The sequence below is a fragment of the Balearica regulorum genome, chromosome 4 (genome assembly GCF_011004875.1).
Source record: "Balearica regulorum gibbericeps isolate bBalReg1 chromosome 4, bBalReg1.pri, whole genome shotgun sequence".
In the NCBI taxonomy this organism is placed as follows: domain Eukaryota; kingdom Metazoa; phylum Chordata; class Aves; order Gruiformes; family Gruidae; genus Balearica; species Balearica regulorum.
The window spans coordinates 5,835,156-5,840,938 of record NC_046187.1 but is presented as its reverse complement, the minus strand read 5'-3'; the positions used below and the strand labels follow the sequence as shown (position 1 = coordinate 5,840,938).

The 5,783-nt window shown below is 39.0% G+C and overlaps 1 long non-coding RNA gene across 1 annotated transcript; it reads left to right on the top strand.

Moving 5' to 3' along the window:
• The first annotated feature begins 498 nt into the window (after nt 1-498).
• LOC142601645 (uncharacterized) lies at nt 499-3,515 on the top strand. Its single transcript, XR_012835177.1, has 4 exons — nt 499-701; nt 1,452-1,641; nt 2,352-2,421; nt 2,928-3,515. It is a non-coding gene; the product is annotated as an uncharacterized LOC142601645 (long non-coding RNA).
• The last annotated feature ends 2,268 nt before the right edge of the window (nt 3,516-5,783 follow it).

Here is a 5,783-nt window from a genome sequence, read left to right as displayed (position 1 = left end):
GATAGTGTTTTGTAATCCTGTTGTTTGGTGATGAATATTTGCACATTTTCTTGGACTTGTTCCAGTAATTTACAAGGCAATGCTTTGTAGACTGTGGAAACCCCAGAAAATTTCTTGGCTAGGTTTACACAGACAAACTGAAATAAACCTTCAATTCAAAGATATGATACGTGCTATTCCTATTTTGAACACTGTACCTTCATCACATGTGACCTTGCTGTTTGATGATTTGGCACAATGCCACAGCATAATTCGATGATCCACTGAAAATCGTGATTCTTTCATGTGGAAAACAATAAAAACCGTATGGTATCAATTATACTTCACTATTTCTCTGAGAATTCAAGCACCAGAAATAAAAAACACTGTCTGAAGACTTTGAATTTCCATTAACTGGAAACAGTTGGTATAAATTATTTTTACTGAAACTGCTCTACCAGTCCTGGGTAATAAAAGAAAAAATAACATTGGCATTTGATTGACTTCATAGGTGCAAAATATGTCATGCTCAGAGGGAGCATAAAATTCCGGGTCGGGCAGTGGAATCATTTTATTGAATACAATGTTTGTCATGGAGAAGCTTGGAAGAATGGGTTTCCTGTTACCTTAATTTCTACTGCATCTCTACTGAGCAAGGTGATTTGCCTGATCAGATATCCTGGATAATGAATATGATGAGTAGCTACAGTAAAAGTAGGGAGGTAAGAAGGGAGGCTTCTAGAATAATAAGACTTTTGGTGGAAATCAAAGCTGAGTTATTCAAAGAAACAGTTTTACTAGCAATGTATTTCTAAAGCATGGCTTGGATCTGGGTTTTAGAAATTTCAGAGCTGTATGTATTTTGATGCCTTACCTTCCCAGTGAGCACTTTCATCATAACTGACTTCCGTAAGGTCAGTTATAATGAAAGAGGGGGCTTTTGTTTCTTTGTTCTTTAGTTTAGGGTGGAATTACTCTGCAGAATCTACAGTAGTTCTGATATGGCAACATCTCCAGTCAATTGCAATCAAAGTTATATTACACTGTGTTTGTTTTAACGCCCAAGATTTATCTTTATTGCTTACAACCACAGGTGGTAAATAGCGTTTTTTCTATAGTTTCTGTAATAGAAACAACTCTAAAAGTAGTAGCATGTACTCAAATAGCAACTTAAACTGAGCTGATAGTAGCTCTCAGATAGAAACTTAAACACAATGCATTTGGAATTATTGTGGTAAAGCAACAAGCAAGTCAATAAAATGCTTGTTAACCAGAAAATAGGAAAGCAAGTTAACTTCCAGACTTCTGAATTTTGTACATGAGGAATAGACTCTTATCCGTGTTAAATATGACTTAAATCAGTAGGGTTGCTTGTGTAATTAAATACCACCTAGTATGAGGAGTTTATGTGCCTGTAGATTTACAGTGCACGTTTATTAGGGAATACTTACTACTTTCTATTTTTATTCTAGAACTGGAGTTGCATCAAACAAAAGAACAGAAATTGGCCTTCAAACTTGGTGTCTCACTGAATGGGTTAGCAGAGGAGGTGAATAAGTCAGTGCTCAAGAATGGCTGAAGTTCAGAAACGAGTAGAACTGCAAAATTGTGAAAACAGCAATGGAGAGAAAGGAAACAACACTGCACTGAAGCTTTTCACCTGTGGGTAAAGTCTATCCTGGTGACTGATACCTGTAAAAGTGAGAAATTTGCTGTAGAGTAAAAATAAATAAAAAAATAAAAAAGCAGGTGGGGGCGATGAAAGGAAGCCAATAAATCCCTGAAAATTCCAGATGGGCCTCTGTGGGCTTCTGTTAGCATTTGTTGGCAAGCAAGACTCCATTTGCATGTCTTTTGTGCTGCAGTTAGGATCACTGCTGTGTTAAAATATGCTATATTCTAAAGCCATGGTGAGAGTAGCAGTAGCACTTAGAAATATAAGTGGACAAAAGAACTGTGTCTAGTGCATTTGTGATAAAAGATTATATTAAATATGTCTTCTTTTTTGCAGAGGATCTTGTAGGAACCTTCAGCGCATCAGAAGTATGAGATCCTATCTAGGAGTTTGATAAAGACTTATTGAGTGGCATGCTACCAAATTCCTTTAAAAACAGCTGTTTTTCAAGCTCCTGCTCATAACAGTTTAATGGAGTAGCCATTATCCTGTGTGCTGGTAAAATACTGTGCCAGTGATGAGGGGGTGGTACTAATGTAACCTGTTGGTTTTTTAGTTCAGGCAGAGCTACAAAAGTCCTTTGGTTTAGGGTCTCTTAGGGCTGCCCTAATGCACCAATTTTGCCTGATACCACTTCCAGTAGCCTGTGATTTGAATGGTGTCAAACAAAGCACCTTCCCACTGATTCCTTCTGCAGCTTATTCCCTTTTAGGCTATGAAGATGATGACAGACCTTGGCAAAATGGGACTTCTAGGACTGCCCATAGGTAGGTGCATAGTTGCTCCCAACTCTTACACCTGAAGCAAATTATTAAACCAATTATTTCTGTACATCCCAAGAACAGAAAGGTCATGGGTAACTCACCAGAGAGCAGTTCTGCTCTGTCCTGTCCCTTATTTGGGTCAGTTAACCCCCACACCCACCTGGGTCACCAGGCAGGAGTATTGCCCTAAGGTGCTTTCCCTTAAATGGGCAAGGTCTAATGACCCTCCATCTTCCTTTTTCTGAGAGGTGAGTGACAGTGGTCTGATGGGAAATAGTGAGTTCTCCCTTTGAGATATTTGATGATAGAGAAATTTCATAAAATCAACTGTAATTTACACGTATTTTCTGCAGATAGTTTTAGCTTCAGTATTGATGGCCCAATATATAAATGCTTTCACCTACCTAGCCAAATTTCGTGATATTAAGAAAATCGTATGTATTTGGAAAACACGAAGATTTATGTTTATGAAATAGCATCTCATAGTTAAACTGCCGTATTTTTTCCAGGCTTCTTTCATTAGAGAGACTGATGACTATTACTACAAATATCCCAGAGCATATTCAGTTATGCTGGAAGGAGGGTGAAAATGACATGCTAGAAGCTACGCAAGAGAGATGATGCACATTATTCTAATTTTATGAGGTTGTAGATCTTGGCAAAACGAGAGATTTATAATGCCACTCCCTACAATAATTAAGAAAGTGTGTGTCTGATTTATGTATATGTAGTGGGAAGATGGGGTAATTTACTGAAAATATCACAGAAAACAGATTCTCTGAATAAAAATGATCTGTGCAATCTGTATTTTCTCAAGATACCTCACAAAACGCCATCTTCTACACTAGTCATGAGATAAAAGTTTATTCTTCAAATTGAAAAATATCTTTCTCTGCCTCCGTAGTCAGCCATTGTTTTCTCTTTTGTTTACAATGATTTGAAGCTACCTAAAAATACATGCTGTTTTCAATGAAAATCACCCCTGATAAGCCATTAACATAATGTTTTGTAAATTTTGCCTTCTGAATGAACAAAAATTAGGTAGTGTTTCTTTACTTCAAACTAAGCATTGGCATGATTCAGCAGGTCAGTTAAGAGTATGCTTGTTGGTAATTAATAAATGCCATTGAAATAATGTGTTTTTTTTAAAGAAAATTTTGTCTTTGGAGGAATTACTATTTTGATGACTCTGGAGCAGAGAACAGTGGTAGGCTTATAGACTGTGGTCAGGGACAGCTGTATGTATGCAGATCTTGAGGTAGAGTTTGTTAAGGCAAGTTGTTTTTCACAATCTTTGAGACCAGATCTTGTGATTTTTTCCCCTTCAATTACAACTCAAGATTCAGTTTTCAGATGACTATGTGGAAAATGAAATAGTTTAAGTCATTTGAATGAAGTATATTTTTTGTATTCTTCAGGTTGCTTTCTCTGATAATTTGCTTTGTGCTTGTTCCAAGAGCACATAGGGAAAGCAAGCCCTCATTTAGAATAAAATGCAGTTTCTAGGGGAAATTACAGATAAAATTTTGCTGGTTTCAAGAGGGACAGTAAGTTAATACTTCTTATTGTCATAACTGTTAATTAACATGTCAGGCTCTGTTGCAGAATTGATGAGACTGTCTCATCTGGCAATGTTTTAAAGGGAAAAACAGGTCTTAAGGTTGGGGTTTTTTCTTCAAATCTTCTCCATTTCCTCCAGCAAATCCTGGATTTGACTCTGATCTCACTTCCAGTTGTTTTAGACTAGGGAAACTCCACTGATGATAAATAATATTCTTTTGTTTTAACACAGGATTCAGTCAGAAAATTAAAAATGGCACTGTCGCGTGTCTCATGTTTCCCATTGTTTGTATTCAGAGTAAATACCAGGAGTGCAGGTCTGGTTTTGGCTTTTTTCTATGCAGCATTAACGGACTGTTTATTAATTCAGACTTTCTACCAAACCTGAAAACTGGCTTCATTGCCTGATTCATAGTTCATTGATAGCCCTGGTAGGATTCCCACTAATGGGAGTGACCTTTTGCCCCTCATAATTATGGCTAATCTAATAGCTGGGGCTTCCCGTGTGGAAGTAACCAACAATCTGGATACCTGCAAAGGTGTTTGGAGGGGTTTTTAGTTGTTGGTTTTGTGGCTTTTTGTTTCCTAACATGACAAAAGAAGACAAACATGAAAAAGTTTTTGTTTGTTAGCGTAGAAGACCGAAGCGGCAACATTTCCTCAAGCACGAACGGGCCGATCAGCAAGCAATTCAGCTAACCACTGCGGCCCCTTTAAGGTGCGAGCGGCCGATGTTCCAGCGAACCGGGGACATTTGAATAAGCAAGTCGGCACTGCGCATGTGCTGCTCGCCCACCTGCAACGGTGGACTCCACGCGCAGTGCACGTGAACAGGCCGACACGTGCCGTAACCACGACAACTCCTGATCGGGCGGGAGAGCGGATTGGTTCGGGGCGGCAGCTGGCAGACTCTAAAAGCAAGGCCCTGTGGAGATGGGGCGGACTTCTCCACTGAGCTTAAGGAAGGCAACGATCGACCCTGTGAGACGTTGCTGGATGCACGGTGGTGGCTATCGTGCTTGCTATCCTTTTTCCCTCTCTCCCCCCCCCCCCCTTTCCTTCTCGTTCTCTCTCCTCACTCTTCTTTGAACGTGAGTTGTATTTCTAGCACAATAAAGGGTATCTTAGTTGGAACTCCTGGCTGAACCGTATAGTGTTGCAACCTTTAATCTTGGCTGATGCTAGACCCCTATTTAGGAGGTAAGCTTGTGATTCTCCCCAGGGCCCATGGTAGATGCAAGGGAGGCTGACACAAATCTGAGTAGAGCAGCCTGTTTGTCTGCTTGACTTACGGGTTTCGAATCTTCAGTAGAAACCGCTGTCAGCCACAAAGAAAAGTCATTTTGCAGCCTGCCTAAGATAGCACCTCAGACTAGTGCAACCTATATCGCCCTGAACGGGCCGAGACAGCTAGCAACAAAAGAGCGGAGGAATTAAAACTATGTGTGTGGGTATCAATATATAAATACGAAAACACCTGAAGTGTCAGTTTTTTCTAAAAGTAATTTAGTTTGTATGCTAATAAGTTTTCAATGTACTGTTTATCTTCTGAAGCAAAAATCTGTAGCTGGCAGATACAGATTATAGTAGTGTAGCTAAGTCTCTTAAACTCAAGTAGCGTAATCTAATTAAACAAGAAAAAGTAAATGTGGCTTTGCAAGTTTGTTTTCTTACATGCTTCTCTAAAGAAAGAAAGCATCAGTAAATATCTCTTGGATATGTGCTGTGACACTGTCAAGTTTTAAAGGATTTTTTTTTTTTATGGTTCTCCAGTGGTGTTACTTTTTGTTCATACAAACTGGATA